General features: G+C 30.9%; 1 pseudogene; it reads left to right on the top strand.

Annotated features, from left to right (window-relative positions):
* LOC139501358 (uncharacterized) overlaps nucleotides 1-15,544 on the top strand; it is a 56,763-nt pseudogene extending 41,219 nt beyond the window's left edge.
* Nucleotides 15,545-18,584: the final 3,040 nt, after the last annotated feature.

Below are 18,584 nucleotides of genomic sequence, written 5' to 3'. Positions count from 1 at the left end.
ACTTGATTTGCAGGCTCAAAACGAGATGTCAAAGCAGATACAAGATAGTCATAATTTAACCTTTTAGCAGGCTCAATATCGGTCACTATTCCTTGTGCAACTCCACGTAAACTAGTTGCAAGTTCATAGGCTTTCATGCCGTTATCCCACTTATTCACAGTAGATATTAGTTCAAATTGAACTAAAAAGTCTTGCCAACTACCTGTTCCGTCAAACGTAATTGTTTTCTTATTTTTGAAATGAACTGACGGTTCATTTATTTGAGGTACACAATTATTGACTGTGTTATCATTTATATTAAAAATTGGATGGGAGTTCTCACTATAATTTCCATTCCCTGCTACTGCATTAGTAGCCCTTCTTACAGGAGGAGTCATGGTGTCTACACACCCGTTTCTGTCCACTCGGACAGTACTGCACCCCTCATCATTTATGTTGTGAGGTGCCTGCCATAGAGAGTTAGTGCTGGGCCCATAGCACTGGTCACTACTTAGACCGCGGAGATCTGCCTGTTGCCGCCTCCTGTCATTTAGGAGACCAGGGAAAACCTTATTACAAAAACTATCTCCCCCTCCATAGGATTCCCGTGATTTGCGACACTCGTCGCCTGAATGACTCTCCAATAAACCCATTAACATGCTTTCCCTCTCCCTTATTTCATTTAACTCTTGTTTAAGTTTAGGTACATCTATATTTTCTGTTGAAGTCTGCATAGACTTTTCAGTAGCTCCCGCTTGAGCTTGTGGACTAGTGAATTCATCATGCTTTTCCCTATTTACCCGCATTTGAACCTCCCCTGATGGTGTCAAATCAATAAGACTCCTGTTCATATCTGAGTCCAGGTTCACGGACATTGCGGGGAGCCGTGATCGAACCCCAAACGGACTTGCACTATTTTCATCTTCTTCTATAACAACAAAACTGGGTTGTCTGACATTTGTTTTTGACATATTTATTTATTAAACGGAATTAATTATATTTATTTAAATATTTATATGAATTTCACTTCAGCTTAGTTCGGAGAGCCCCTTAGAATTTGGGACTCCCCACATTGGCCACCAAATGTAACGTTTTCGCTCGGTGTTGCTATAGCGTTTTCGTTACCCTGAAGTGAAACTCTGACCCACTGACAAAACTAGACAATTAGCCAGACAAACTAATTCTCCACAATAAATACTGTTTCAAATGACTGCTCCCTTGGGTTAACTCAACCCTGTAATCCAATAGGTATATTTAAAGATGCGTTGTTTCAGAAGACAGAAATAAATAATTCGTTTCAAGTTAATGATTTAATGAAGTGTTACTATGATCAGTTATATATATATGTCATTCAAACAATTTCAATATTGTATATCTTTTTACATTAGATCAACACAATAAATAACACTTAAATAGTATGCAAGCTAGTGAGTACTCTGGTCAAGTTCTATATACACATGTATTAAATAAACAATCTTATTAACAAGTAATTATAGAAATCTCTATAATTATATAAGTGATGCCGACTTCTCAAATGTATAAGTTGCGACTCCGGGTTTTACTGTACTTTTTGTGAATATTCGAATTCGTAATATATATGTAAAGAATCGTTAATAATTGCAGTTTCTATACTGTTGGTATATCGAGTAAATAATACAAGAATAACTTTAACTGTTACTTTCTCTGAAGAAAAACTCTATTGACGTCTTATTAAAAGCGACCTTAAGACTCGAGACTGCGTCGGTGAGTCTCTGTATAAAATATGGAATATTTTATATTTTCTGACTTTTCTGTACTTTTCAGTATATAACTTTTTGTACGTCTAATGATCTCTAATCTCTAGAGTCCCTTATAATATAAATTTATAAAGCTATGTTTTACATAAAGTAAAACTCTGACAAAATATTTCCTAACCTTTTAAAGTGCAAGACTCAAATTGTAAGTTACAGTGCAGAAAGGATTTATTATTAGGCTTGTGATTGTAAGCAACCTTTTGCCACGGTAGTCCGATCACGACTAACGCGTTCAATGGTAGTGCAGTATATATACAACAAAAAGACTTGAAAGACTTCATATTGACGTCAAAAGCGACTCGAAAGACTCTATTTCAACGTAATATTGCCGTTCACGACAGTGCACTTTGACGGTTTACGGTAAAGCGACTCAAGTAAACATGGCGGACATTACAAGGAAAAAGAGAGACTCTGAGTCTCTAGAAACTTGACCAGGTTAACTAATTCACTCAATATAAATATATATAGAGATTAAAACAACATAATACAATCATCAACAAATATATAAAGGTAGGTCCAGCATAAGGAAATTCTGTATTTACACTGTACAAAAATAAATAGAAAGGCGACTCAGTTTCAGGGAGGACTTGACGTTATTTTTATCTTTGCTCAAGTTACTGTTCATAATAAATATCCAAGATAACTTATTCTAATAAAAAGAAACATATTCAAAAATTTATAAGTATCCAATACGGTTAAACAGAGATTTAATCTGATAAAAGTGAAAAGGGGGAGGGGACTAAAACTGTTGAACAACGAGGCCGAAATCCGTTACAATATCTTATTAATTAATAGAGATATCTTATAAACTAATAGAGATATCTTATTAAATAATACAGATATCTTATAAATGTATAGAGATATCTTATTAACTTATGAAGATATCTTATTAAGTAAATAAGATATCTCTATTATAAACTATATAAAAGATATCTTATATAGTTAATAAGATATCTTATAAATTAATAGAGATATCTTATATTTTAAATAAGATATCTTATATATTTAATAAGATATCTTTATAAACATTTTAATAAGATATCTTATTTAATATATAAGATATCTTATTTAATAAATCAGATATCTCAATTAATATATAAGATATCTCTAAAAGTTTACAAGATATCTCAATTAGTTTATAAGATATCTCAATTAGTTTATAAGATATCTTATTTAACTAAATAAGATATCTCGAAATTGAATAAATATAATAACGGCGTGCCATACTTACCATTATAATATGACAATAAAGAGAAAAAGTTACTTACAGTAATAGTATACCAATGTCTCAAAATCAGTTTAAATGTCATTATTAGGCAATGTGTTCATATTTTTAGGTATTGTTACATGTACTATAGATATATAAAATAAAATTTGTTATAATTGCCAATAAGACTCTCTACAAGAGACCAAATCACACAGAAATTTACAACTATAGATCACTGTTCGGCCTTCAACAATGAGTAAAACTCATACCGCAAATCTAATATGTTATTTGTATTTTAACGCCACTTTCAGCCTTAATGGTTTTGTCGACGAGCCAAATGTATATTGGAATACTGAGAAAAAATACCGGAAGACAACCGCCAATATTCGGCATTTAAGCTTTGAACATAGTCAAGTAAGACTTGTGCCGGGTTCGAATTATAACTTAATTTTGACAGACTGTTATTTCATAAAAACATTTGTCTAATTATATTGTGTAGATTGGTATGGTTAAACAACTGCACGGGATACAGCATTGTAAGTTGAAAAAACTTATTATTTGTCTGTTTGTCCTTTTCATTTTTAGCAAAGGCGTTGTCAGTTTATTGTCAATTTATGAGTTTGACTGTCCCTCTGGTATCTTTCGTCCCTCTCTTGAAAACGATGGAAACATAAATGTGTTATATATGCGCATGAACATGTACAATTTGTAGTTCTATAGCATGTTTTTATCAATAAAATTTGAAAAATGTAAAAATTCGTAAGCTCTTTATGGCAAATCGAGCAAAATTTTCACTGCAATGTTCTTATTTGCTGATTGTGAACTTTTACACGATAAAATTCGTAGTTTTCGATCTTATTTAACTAGCACTTAATACATGTTAATCAAATTTAGAGCTTTATACATGTAGTTCATGTATTTTTTTTTACATTTCATTGTTTTATTGGCATTACGTTCCTCTTTACAAATTGTCTTTATGCATATATATATATATATATATTTGCATAGTTACGTTGTATAGTTTCACCTGAAGATTGTTAAAAAACATGAAAGAACTTGTGAAGTGAAACTATTTATACCGGAAATTTTGGATTGAATAATAATCTATATATATATTTAATTGTAGGAGTCAGACACTCTCACAATATTAGTCTTTGCTTTTTGTTTTGTTAGTGAAGCGCAATGCTTCCCCAATTTAGTAGTAATAACTGTATTTAGGTTTGATGCCACATGTAGCTCATTGCTATGCAAGTATAGCAAAACCTCTACATTATTTCAAGTTCATCGAAGATATAGACTTGCGAATGGATACATTTATCAAATAGCGTACTTTCATCCACAATCAATATACTAACAACGATCATCTCACAATATAATAATGTTAGTAAACGAGTCTCTGATATTAAATTGCACCACTACACAACTGAATGGTCATTAGAACTGCATAGCCAGATACAGACCAACATCAATATTTTCTCCTCAGCCAAATAAATATACATGTGCATATAAATCATTCCCGACTACATGGCTCACACAATTGAGTGAATATGTTTATCAAATTATACAGCGACACAAAGATTAGGACTAAGAATATCCCGAAAACATTGTTGCAACTAAATATAGACGTTCTTGGATATATACATTTAATAATTCAAGTACCTCAGTTTGTGCACTTTTAATAATGTGTACTATAGTGATTTTTCTCTGAAATTGCATTAATACTAAATATGTGTAACAATTAATATTGCCTAACTATATCATCTTATGAATCCATTCTTGATCGAATGACAAATTTAAAATGTTTCAATTCGTTTGAACTTTGCAGGATTGCTGTCTAGGACACATCTTGATCTGATTAAGATTTTTCAACTACACTAACTTAAGTTATTTCATTTAAAATAAAATAAAAAATTTAAAAAATGTTTTTCAAACCAAAGTTGACAGTCTTCATTATCATCTTAATGTATGTCATTGCAGACTACAGCCCATCAAATATTACGGTGGTAAGAAAAACATCCTCAAGTGTAAGTGTAAAGTGGATCCAGGCTAAAACGTGTTATGAACGAGCCGGAATAGTCATTATTTTATACAGACCTGACAATAAGACAAAAGAGTTCAAAGTTCACAAAGATGCGACAACCTTTGACCTTACAGGATTATCATCTTTGACCTCATATTGGTTTCTTATGTACACAAAGTATGGAAACGACACAAATTTTGTCAGCAGTTCAAGTCCTGCTATGTTTGCATTTGTTACTCGACAAAACCACGAATCAGGTAATACAAATTTAGTCAATACATTTTTAATTCTATATATTTATACATTTTGAAGTACCTTGAAAGACTTCAGAAAAAAGCGTTATCGTAATACTTTTAATAACATTTTTACCAATGAAATATTTATTGTATGTCTGCTATTGTTAATCATGTACGTTTTCTATGTGTTACATATGATCATATTTCAAATTATAATTGTCGTATTCATTATCAAAACACATATTAGACGTATGACATGATTCATTACATAATTAGGCACACATTTAAGCTACATTTATATAGTTTGCACTAAATGTTAAAGAAAGAAAATACCGAACCCCGAGGAAAATTGAGACCGGAAAGTCCCTAATCAAATGAAAAAATCAAAAGCTTCAATAAATCAAACGAATTGCTAACAAATACAACACTAATGACTTGGTATATAAACTTTCCACGTGAGAAAATTAGGAATTAAACTTTTTATCTAGCTATAGATACACTGTCTTCATACCTGTAAGTGTATAATGCCAAAATAAGGAGTTGTATCACACGAATGGTTTTTGCAATTGTCAAATATTTATAGACTTGTTTTTGTATTTCATTGTTTTGATTTTCTCTCAGATATTTTTATATATGTTCCAAATAATTCAATCATTTGACAACTCCATAGTTTTAAAGGTATAGTGATAGCTGTTGTAAATATATATCAATGTGGGCACTTAGGTTTATTTAATTGCCATATGGGAAATATAACCAAACTGAGATGGAATTGCACGCTTTAAAAGTTATTTATTTTGTTTTATCTTCTGCCTCATATATTCATAAACATATAAATATATTATTTGCAGTCAAAAGTTTGTCAACATATGGAATTATAGGAATAGCAGCAGGTATGTTTGTATTTACATGTTTATGTATTGAGAGAATCTTATTTTTTCATCCGTTAGTTTTTCATAATTATTGAATACTTTCAAAATTGGAACAATTTCTATTATTACATGCATCGGTCTGCAACATCTACTGAGGTATGTACTATAATAGTATGCTTATTTTAACTAAACGAATAATGTGCAAAAACGATTTATAAAATGATTCACAAGAAAAAAAAATCATTAGATTCGCTCGAGATCACTAGTTTCGTATGCAAACAGCCTATCTGTACGAAACTGATCTTGAATATTATAAACGCATGGTAGTCTTTCAAGGTTGGTACCACAATTATATTGGTTAAAACTGAAAATGGTCTTTTTGGTTTTAATTAATGCAGGTTGAAGCAAATTAGGGGATTCAGTGTTGGAATAGCAATTGTGTAAACACAAGTATGCCATTTGCTGATTTTGTCATTAAAACATTATTTTTATGCAGGTAGCTTTTGATTGTTGCCTTATAATTAAAACTTCTATTTATCATAGGAGTAACAGTGCTCCTAATAGTTGTCGTCATTGTCTTGGTATTCCTTGGAAGGACTGGACGGTTACAACCAGCCAAACAACGTATTACATCTAGCATACGTACAGTCAGAAATACAATTCGAGTTCAGCCTACGTCAAATGAGTATACTGTGAATGTAGGTATAATGAAGTTATTCTGGTAAACATTCAACATTTAAATTAATATGGAAATTGTTATCCAACATTAACAACTAGTTGCTTTGTGAATATCGATTAATAAAGAGTTTCTTTCAAATTATCTTTAATACAAAAAAAAAAAAACAATCATGTGCATGTATGCAAAATTGTATGAGTGAATATAAAAATTTAAAAATTCGACATCAAGAAAAATAAAACTATTACCGTCATATTTATCTGGCAATGCGCCCATCCCTGCTAAAGCTTATTTCACAATCCTTATGGATAGAGGATCGTTTACAAAAGAACGAAAATAGCAAGGTGCATTTAAAAGCCATAAATTGAGGAAATGAGCCAAAAAACAAAAACAGAGTGTACAAAAACCCGAGGACCATAACATTATGGTGTTCGATAAGGAAAGAAATTCCTACTATTTTACATAAGTAGTATTACTAAAGTTCGTTTATGTACAGTTAAATTCCGATGATAAGAATCATGTAACAGATGCCCTACAAGAATACAAATAAGTAATAGTTTACTTGTTTAGACTTTGAATGCTTCAATGAAATCAATGAAATCTTGCTAATTTCTTTACAAATTAGTTTCAGAATCGGACTAATGTTTCAAAGGAGGAAGACGATATCTACTTCTACGGTAGAATGGAGATGTTAGAAGACACTATGCAAATATCCCGCAAAAATATATCACTTAAATCGGAATTGGCTCGTGGAAGGTTTGCTGTGATTTTTCTGGCGAAGTATTACGCTAAAAGCGAATGTCATGATGTTGTTGCAAAGACATTAAAAGGTAAATTGTTTTTAAATAACAACTTCATCAAATACATTACTAATAGGTTTTAGAGTTTAATTATTATACCTCATCCTACCCATGTTCTATAGTAACTGTATACTTATAATGCATGTACATTTAAAAATCTTCTGGCCTTGAATAGTGTTCCAATATTTTTAGCAATAGCAATCAGACAAAAGAATAACATTATGTTAAAAATGCGGAGTGCAGAGTAGTTCAATAAAATGAAAATTATAATACTGTATATATGAATTTTATGTATGAATCTGAAGCAATGTTCCTGATATAACATCGTCAGCAGTACCCAATGCACAACGTTTTAAGGCAAGAGTGGATAAGAACCGAAACGAGTTTAGATCTTTTTAACCAAAAGAGTTCAAAAATTATATCTAAATTCGTCTAAGGTAAATTCTAGACCGCAGGTGTTGTAACTAATGTTTCGCCATGGGTTAAAGAAACGTATGTAATTTACGTACCACTGACTTATATGCCAATGTTAACGTCTGTTTAAAACAACATATTTACTCTAGCAAAACTGAAAGTGTCTGATCCAAAACCCTTATATCTCTATGTTAACTGATTTAAAAACCATGAAATACAATGAATAGATTTTTTTTATCATGATTTAACTTAAAACCTGTATTTCCGAAATAAAACTCGTCAGTTTAAGACAAATAAAGTTAAGATTGATAACATTGTGTTATTCCTATTTTTCAAGCTATTCCGGAATTAAAATCTTTTTCATTGAACATTTGCTGTTAGGTTTTGGTGGCTAAATTCATTTTAGGGTTGCCGCTAATTTAAAAGCGCTCAAAACTTCAAATAAAAACAGGTGCCTTAAAAAAAAACCAACGTCAAACACAGCACTATTCTTTCCGTTCTAATGCAACTATAAAACAGAACCAATCAAATTCGCTCATTTAAATAAATGCAACACAACGTATATGCATACGTGCACTATTTCAAAAAATTGATGCCCTACAATATATGCTGATATGGTGATAAATATAAGTTTGCATTTCTATTTTGTTATTGATATTGCGATGCTTTATATGATTATTATATCATGTCTTTAAAAGTAACGAAGATTACGAAATGAAACCTGACTTTTTGTGCAATGAGAATATTTTTCATTCAAAACGTACAAACAAATTGTTTAAATTTTCTATGGTAAATTTAATATTAAATTGTTTTTTTTTTAATGTAAAAACGACAAAGTGAATCTCAACTTTATATTAACACACGGAAGGACTGGAAACAATATTCATATTCATAAAGTTGTACGTGAATTTTCGAAGAATAGGTAAAACTGTGGGGAAAAGTCTATAGAGCATCGCCATGATATCTATCATTGACTAAAAACAGGCAAATGCGATTAAATTTTTCTTTTTTCCATTAGATGATCAAAAAGAAGAAGCAATTATGAAAATGAAAGCAAAAATTAATTTCTATACTGCAAGAGTTGGTCGTCACAAAAATATTTTGGAGTTCATTGGAAGTGTTGAAGACGAAGTCCGTAAGTGTGAATCGATGAGAATAAAAACAAGTTCAAATACATAAAAAATGGGATACACAAAATAAAAGAAGTTAATTTTACAAATCAAGATGTATCTGTTAATGGTATGACTTAATAATTTAACGTACATCTAATTACTAGTAAATGAATTTTAGAAGACAAGGAGCACCAAACTTTTCACAGAACGAAATCTTTACTTTTTTGTGTAGTATTTTTCACAAATATTTGTATTTTGCCGGTTTTTTTTATTGGCCATGGTATATTTTGTGTCAAGATTCTCAACACTCTAAAAAACAAACATACTGAAGATGAAAAACAACGAGTTTGGAGTAAAAATCCATACAACAACAATCCAAAGACACACAACCAATCGAAACAGCAGTCAAAGTACTGTATTGTAACAAAATCAATGCATTCTTCAAATATAACCAGATCAAATTCGCCATTAGTTTAGAGAGTAGTAATCGAAAATAAGGAGATGTGATACTACACGTATTACCAGTGAGACAACTAGTATACGAAGTGGATGAAAGCAATTGCTATGGCAACATACGATTAATAATGATACTATCGTTTTCGTGTTAACGACAGGTCTACTCTTGTAGGTACATAAATATTTTCAATGCATTAATTGAATGATCATTGACAGAAACAATCATAAACTTAAATATGTTTTATAGGTGGGCCAATGATGATACTGGAGTACTGCTCCAAGGGAGTTTTGAAACTATTTCTAGAGTCAATAAAGTCAAAAATGTCAGTTGACATAGACGAAAGACTGTACAGAATTGTATTTGGAATATGCCTTGGAATGGACTTTCTTGCTTCAAAGAAAGTAAGTATTGATTATATTCATCTACAATGGGAATTTAATCGGAAGCAAATCTCATAACTAAGTCTGTTTAATATATATCGGATTCGAGCTGCTTTCTACAATATTAATATACACACACTTTCAGTCATTTTGTCCAATAAAAGTCATCAAAGATACCAAGCAATTGTCTACGACAGTTGTATGTTTTAATTACATAAGACTCAATAATGACGCTCGATTAAATACAATTAAAATGCCACATCAAATATCAGATTCAAGAGAGTTGATAACCGAGCGTTGTAAAATAAGCTGTGCCAAATAAGTCCAATGCAATATGTACCATATAGAATTGCTGTCACTTCTTCTACTAAGGAACTGCAATAAAAAATAGATTTCAAACTACAGAGGTTTTCAAATTCATAACTCCTCATGACAAATATTTGTTAAGTGAATACTGATAGTGTGTTGTATAATTGGTATGAAACAGCGCACAGTTTAAATTGTATTTCTTATTTTCTTAATAAATCAGCTACAAAATTTTCTAGGTAAATGAATAGCTATATTTTATACATCATAAGTTTTTCAATAAGCGTCATCTATTAAAAATACATAACATAAAAAAGTCTTGATAATTCCGAAATGCAAAAAATTATAAATTTGTGCTTTGTGCAGATGACTATTATTAACACATTGTCAGCTTAAAGCAATATGTTCTAACATTGTTCATGTGTTGTTATACATCTTTAGATTGTTCACAGACGTTTGGCTGCGCGAAATATATTACTGAATGACATGTACGAACCAAAGATCACAGGGTTTGGTCCAGAACCTATTTCTGACGAAGGAGATCCCAAATCTGTAGGTATTTATTTTTATGCAAATACGGATGGGGTATCAATATATAATCCGCTATCCCCCTAACAGTTTTTTTTAATTTATGAAACCTTCCTAGATTACAAGACTATTGATATCATTATGCTCTCCTATTTTGTTGTTTTTGTATTTACGTATGAGTTTAACGGAGGAAATCATTTATTTCTAGCCGTTGCTTTTTTCAGGTCAAAGTATTCTTAATAAAGCTTTTTTGACAATATCAAGTCTGAAATATGATAACTTTTTGATATGTCTGTTATCCTGTTTTACATTTTGTCTAGATATATCTCATATTCCTCCTGATATCTTATTGGTAAACTTTTTTTTAAAAGTAAGTGGCCTTTCCACCCATGTTTGAAGCAGAGTACTCAGAATCGGCACCATAATGATATCACAAGAACATAACACTTTTCAAAATTCAGTTGATTGGATAAGACTTCTTATGTATTTGCACAGAAATAGAAAAAGACGAAGGAACCATAGTTAATTGGCCTTAATCAAGTACTTGTTATCCCCACTTACGGAAAATCAAATGCACAAATCTGCTTTCGTAAACAGTAAGATGATGTTTTGAGGTTCTAGTGTACTTCTGATAAATTTGGCTGATTTGTCGCGAAACATCGGCTTCCAAATGCATCATAATAAAAGCATATACTGTGAAGGTATATTGCAGCCACATTACAGATTGCTTTGACATATTCATGATTTTAGTTTGTCGCTAATGTGCATTTAGTTCAATTTCTAACTTCTAAATAAAGAAAATAAAAAAAAAAACAATTTTAGGAAAGTGAAAGAATTCCTATCAAATGGTTGGCACCAGAATGTATGAGTTCACCACAAAATGCCAATGAGTTGAGCGATGTTTGGTCTTTTGGAATTGTAATGTGGGAAATTTTCTCACTTGGTAAGATTATAATCGAATATGATTTCTCTACACTCAATGCAAAATACCTGACAAAACAAAAAGTAAAATCAAAAACAAAACAACAAGATAAATATGTTTTAAGTAATTATGAAAACAGGTAAACTGCATTCCAGACGAATACTTAGTATTTGAGTAAATTAAGCATCAAGTAGTGTATTAACTCAGATTTAATATACCAAATACATAAATGAACACACAATTTTACAAATAATAGATAATGTTCTATTTGAAGAAAAAAAAATTACGTACAGTTGTTATGCAGTGTGATTCTCTTGCTCATACATAGTCAGTAAATCCATAGAATTTTCTTTTCTTTTTTTTTTAATTCTCGAGCAAAATTGTTTTACTATATAGTAAAATAAAAACAAGAAATAAACATATTCTGTTGAAGAAATATAACCTGAATGATTATTAACAAAATTCATCTTGCAAACACCCTATAACCAAACGAAAATAAAACACCGGACTCCAGACGAAAACAACTCATCCTAAAATCTCACGACAAAACAATCAAGCAGCTAAACTAAATAATGGAATATACGAGAGAAAAGAAACCAGAAAAAAAATCGCTACAATGACAGTTTAAGCACAGCTATGTCATGTATTTAAAAACTTTATCCGATGTTACTTTAAGAAATACAAACGGCTGCTTATATTGTTATATTCAATAACAGGGTAAGAAATTTGTAATGTTGTAAATCGCCGTACTATGTAATGATTTGGTACGGTATTTGTATAAACGTATGCTAGCAATATCAATTGGCAGTACGTCAAATGGCGAACGTGTAAAACCTAATGAAGATAAAAACAAATAAACAATAAATGCAATTGTAATTCTATGTACAGATAATTAGCCGTGGGGAAATACGCAGAATCTGGATTTTCACTTTAAAAAGAGCATTTATCTCTTATGGAAACATGCCCCTCTACCCCCCCCCCCCACCCCACAAAAAAAAAACAACAAAAAATCTACAAATAATTTAATAGTTGTCTTATCATGATTATTATTACATTACCAAATATAATCAGGTGAGACACCGTATCCCGGATTACAGAGCAGAGAAGTTCCTGGAAAAATCAAACAAGGCTATAAGTTGAAGAAACCGGAATACTGTGATGATGCGTACGTACAAATACAGACAGTCATTCATTTGATCACTTAGTTATCAGATTTTTAGAATTATAAAGTATGATACGCGGGTTATTTAGTATGCACCCTATTTGCACATGTTTTTCCCCATTTCCCCCTGTTATATAGAAACTATATGATGGGTAAAGAGAAAATTTAAGCTTGGAAATTATCATCAAGATAAGAACCTAAAATACCTTTAACGGTTGATTCCGCCTGTCGACTCCTAATTAGATCGATTGCCCTTAAGATAAGGAATTTACCACTTTTTTGTTTTTTTTTCGTATATCTTGAACAAGAATTTCAAATAAATAGAAATTTTTATAAGCAAATCAGATCGGTCAGCAAGACTAGATCTACAAACAAAACAAATGGAGGAATTTTTTAGACAACTCTTTATGAGTTATTGTCCTATATGGGCGATTTTTACTTTTGGGGGGGGGGGGGGGGCGAGGGGATTGTGGAGATTTTATAAAATAAAAGATATATAGGTACTTAAAAAATTTATCAAAGGTACCAGGATTATAATTTAGTACGCCAGACGCGCCTTTCGTCTACATAAGACTCACCAGTGACGCTCATATAAAAATAGTTACAAAGCCAAACAAGTATTCTTGGGATAAGAAAATCCTTAGTTTTTCGAAATATTCAAAGTTTTGTAAACAGAAAATTTCCAAAAATGACCCGATCATTGATATTCATGTCAACACTGGAGTGCTGACTACTGGGCTGAAATTTATAAAAATGACCACATCATTGATATTCATGTCAACACTGAAGTGCTGACTACTGGGCTGAAATAACAACGTAGTAATAGAAAAACAATATGTGGTAACCATCAAATACATATAACCAGTACATGCATAGTAAATATCAAACAAATATCAAAGTTGAATACTCTTTATTGATGTTCTTCATCTCAAAGTATTGTGTCAATTTTGCAAATATTCATTACTAAACAAATCCAATACAAATAAAAATAGAAATAATAAAATGTTTCTTGTGAACCTCACCATTTTTTTTTATATGTTACCGTATTGCTTGACATTTGAGCATCAGTAGAAACATGTTGTTTTACTTATTCCAATTAATATCTTTTGTAAATTAAATGTGAGGCACACGTGCTATTTTCCTTTTTCATAAAATAATCAGTTTAAGCATAGAAGGCATATTTCTAAAATAAAATTGATCACATTGAAAATTGTTATCATACATTTGTTCTCAATTAAATGAACATAATACATACATTTCTGCCTGTACATATCAATCATTAAACCAATAACCACGTATACAATGTTTTGAAAGCATGTTTCCCTTTTCATCTCTCAAGTGAGGCACGGAAATCATGTATTGTACACTTAAGGTGGTATGGGTGTCTTCTTCCATCTTGGATTGTAAAAAACAGAGAATCAAAGGTGCAGATTTTCCATCAAGTTAGCAAAATTTGATGCAGGAATGCAAATGTTTAATGTACATTTTCATTTAAAAGTACCAATTTATAAGAATATAACTTCTAAATATTGATATTTTTGCAAATGTTAATTATTTTTGGTTGTTTTTATTTTTTTTTTTTAAATTGGCATTTTAAGGGGAGGTAACTCTGAAAAAGTGCATTTTCTGAAGGATTCTGTATGGAATTTTCCTATTTTGTATTTTAGCCGGAAAAAACGTACGGTGACCCTATCTTTCCTTTTGATATTCTCAAAGCAGTGTCTGAAAGCTATCTTTTCCTGAAGTATTTAACAATTCTATCATTTTGTTTAGTTTCTAATCACAAAATGGTGTTTTTTCCTGTATAATCCATACAAAATGTGTCATTTTGTCCCGTCCTGTAGCTTGAGAAAATGCGCGGTGACCTATCATTTTTATTATATTTTTCAACATGTATCAATAGATACAACGTTTTGGCAAAGTATGAACAAATTCTATCATTTTTATTTTAGACTCCCATACCACCTTAATATAGCTTTGTTGAAACATATAAACCTATATTTTTTAGATTTTATAAAGTTATGTTGAAATGTTGGCACTTAGATCCTCGACACCGTTCAGGGTTTAAACAACTGAAGGACGAAATGAATACCATGTTCACCGAGGCTCCTGGTGATGATTATTACTACAGAACAAACGATCTATAAATAGGTCTCACATGATTATACGGACATTGCCGAATACAATAATTGTTAATTCTAATTATGTAACGCACCATAAAAATAACAGTGTTCGATATAACTTTAAAACTTGTGTATTATTCATCTTGATGTAATTATAATCTTTGTTAGTATTATAAAAAGTAATGGCTCAATTCTGTAAAATGCCAGATATAAAGTACTAAAAAAACATCATTGTTTTCGTTTCAATGCGTACTTTTTATAACTCGATTTATGCGGCTTTTGTATCCAGGAGTAGTCACTTTCAAATACAAAAATGTAATTTGAAGCTTTCATGCGGGGAAGTGGTTGCAAAATAACCAATAAAAGTAATACAATTGAAACGTTTGTCGTATGTTAACCAGAGAACGCAAATTGTGTTGATTTCAGCGTAAATAGAAATACTGTATGAACGTTTGGTTATTAGCTAACATTTCAAGTACTATACGACTATTAACGAGAGACTACGTTTGGTCACCATGTTTTGGGAAGATTAATTTAAATATGTCTATATTTCATTGTGATAAATATATATAATTTGTAATTGATTTTACGGTTTATTGCAGAAAATTTATGAAGTCTTGTTTAATTTATACAAAAGTATTTGAAAAATGGACAAATATAAGAGCGATTTGAAAAGTACTACCACAAAAATATGTACCAATGTCCAAAGATTTAAAGAACAATAAAGTATTGTATATCTTAGTGTTGCAAAGTATAGTAATTTACTATAGTAGCTACCTGTCATTACTTTAATAACAATTAAACAATTTTATACTAGTATACTAGGAAAATTACTAATGTCACCTACAAACATGGAAAAAATATAAAAATACAGTGTGTTAAAAACCGTTTTACATTGACATAAACTACATCTATACCTAAATTGGAGTTAAGCTTCCACAGTGCAGGTACAAACACATTGCACACTAACTTGACCAATAAATCAAATAAGGTTTCATTACACCAAGTGGGTTAACGAACAAACATAGTTTATCTATTCAACATACACTAATATAAATTTTCAATCAACCTTTTAAATTGTATATTTGATCAACATTGCTCGATCATTCTTTCATCTGTTCGTCCTTTCGTCCGTTTTTTCTAGACAAAGATTTCTAAACATTTCTTTTACTTTCTTGGATACCTAATTTGTGTTATGCTCAAAAGCTTAATACTGATGAATTGGAAATTTCTAATAATATTAAAATCCCTAAGACATCTACTGTCTGTGCATTAATAGTTTGATATACGAGTGGAGACATGCGTAGCACGCAACTTTGTCGTGTTTTACATAAAAAGTATCGAATAATTATTCATTATGTTTATACTGTGTATATGTTAAATCATTCTGTTTGAGACTTTGTCGAGACCTGCAGTATTATATTGGTTGTTTCAACGCCCGATAGTTAGAAAACTCATGTGAGCCAGCTTCATTCATAGAGTTAATCTCCTACAAAAACACACGCATTTAGACGGAAGTCAGATAAAACATAGATACGACCGGTTAAGCCCCATAGTCTACTTTACTTATGTATAGTATCAACTGGATAAACATGAAATGCAATTATAATTTTTCGCTCGAATTTATATTGTAATGTTAAAAGGAAGATAATTCAATTTGAACCATGTTGCATATCTTAAATTCTGAAACAAGATTTTCAAAAGAAAAGATGTTTCTACGAACGCCTTTGATTTGAATACTTAAAAAAATGTAAGTTATTATATCGATATAGAAATATTTTATTTGAAAAAATCTTTGATTTAAAAATAATTCATCGTCTGTTTTAATATGAAAAAAACGTTCAGAAATTGTTATACAAAGTAATTATTAAAGAAAGTAATTTGTTTTCATCATAGCTTTCACATTGCTGTATAGATTGAATCTGAGGCAGTGTACATGACAATACAGCTGATCGGAATTTATAACAGCTTTTATCAAATGATGTTATTTCTTCAATAAAACTAAGCAATTTACCTTAAAGTAGAAGTAGATACAGAAGTTTACATCTGAACTTATATTTTCGCGTTAACGATGGATTTTTATTCAACATTGTCAGATGTAATTTCTGATGTATCCGTATTAGAGCTGATTTGCGTATAGCATTTAGATAATAGATTGCGAGACATCATGATTTCAAAGCACTGGGTTTTGCGTTTAGAGTTTCAGTACGTTATAGCGTTCCATGAAACAGTGTTGTTCATTATTATTTTCTAGTACATGGTTTTATCATTAGGAAACTGATTTCTCGATTATATTTTTTTCGATTGGTTATTTGCTTTCATCTATTTTTTATGCCCCACCTACGATAGCAGAGGGGCATTATGTTTTCTGGTCTGTGGCTCCGTTCGTCTGTGCGTCCGTCTGTGCACCCGTCCGTTCAGGTTAAAGTTTTTGGTCAAGGTAGTTTTTGATGAAGCTGAAGTCCAATCAACTTGAAACTTAGTAGACTTGTTGCTTATGATATGATCTTTCTAATTTTAAAGCCAAATTAGACTTTTGACCCCAATTTCACGGTCCACTGAGCATAGAAAATGAAAGTGGGAGTTTCAGGTTAAAGTTTTTGGTCAAGGTAGTTTTTGATAAAATTGGAGTCCAATCAACTTGAAACTTAGTACATATGATCCCTATAGTATAATCTTTCTAATTTTAATACCAACTTAGATTATTACCCAATTTCGCGGTCCATGGAACATGGAAAAGGATAATGCGAGTGGGGCATCCGTGTACTTTGGACACATTCTTGTTCTTATTGTTTCCAGAGGATACTTTGACTTTACAATAGGCATATCGCTATACAATAATCATAAATAGATTAAGGAAAAACAAATTCGGGTTACAACCCGTAACCGAGATAAACATATCAACATAAAGGAAAAACTACAGAAAAACAGAAACACTCAACTGCTAACAAAACAAAGGCCAACATACATAAATATGTAACCTTTTCAAAATTCATTTCTGTAATATCAATGGATATCATTCCCAATAACAAGATAGGTTAAACAGGGTATTAGAATACATGATTATGATTATGACTAAATATCTAACAAAATATCGTTTTTGACAAATTTTGTGTTAAAGACCAGGTTCTTGCTTATATATATATATATATATGTTTTACATGTCATTGTTTTCTGTATCGTTAAGTATATCTGATGTACAGTGGTTGTCTTCTGTTTATGTAGTTCATACGTGTTTCTCGTCTCACGTTTTTATATACATGTAGATTAGACCGTTGGTTTCCCCGTCTAAATGATTTTACACGTCTAGTAATATTTTTTTATACCCTTTATAGGTTGCTGTTCGGTGTGAGCCGAGGCTTTATGTTGAAGGCCGTACAATGACCTATGATGGTTTACTTATTATAAATTGTGACTTGGATGGCTATTTGTTACATTGGCACTCATACCACATCTTCCTATAACTACTTAAATCTCCGTTAATTCATAAAAATGACAAATCAAGTACTAGTATTCGCAAATCTAGATATCTTTTCATTTTAATTTAATGAAGAAAACAAATAAACTCCTCAATAAGAAATATAAAACTACAAAAATCAA

The sequence above is a fragment of the Mytilus edulis genome, chromosome 13, assembly GCF_963676685.1.
Source record: "Mytilus edulis chromosome 13, xbMytEdul2.2, whole genome shotgun sequence".
Lineage (NCBI taxonomy): Eukaryota > Metazoa > Mollusca > Bivalvia > Mytilida > Mytilidae > Mytilus > Mytilus edulis.
The sequence above is the reverse complement of the archived record's forward strand: the minus strand, read 5'-3'. Positions and strand labels throughout refer to the sequence as shown.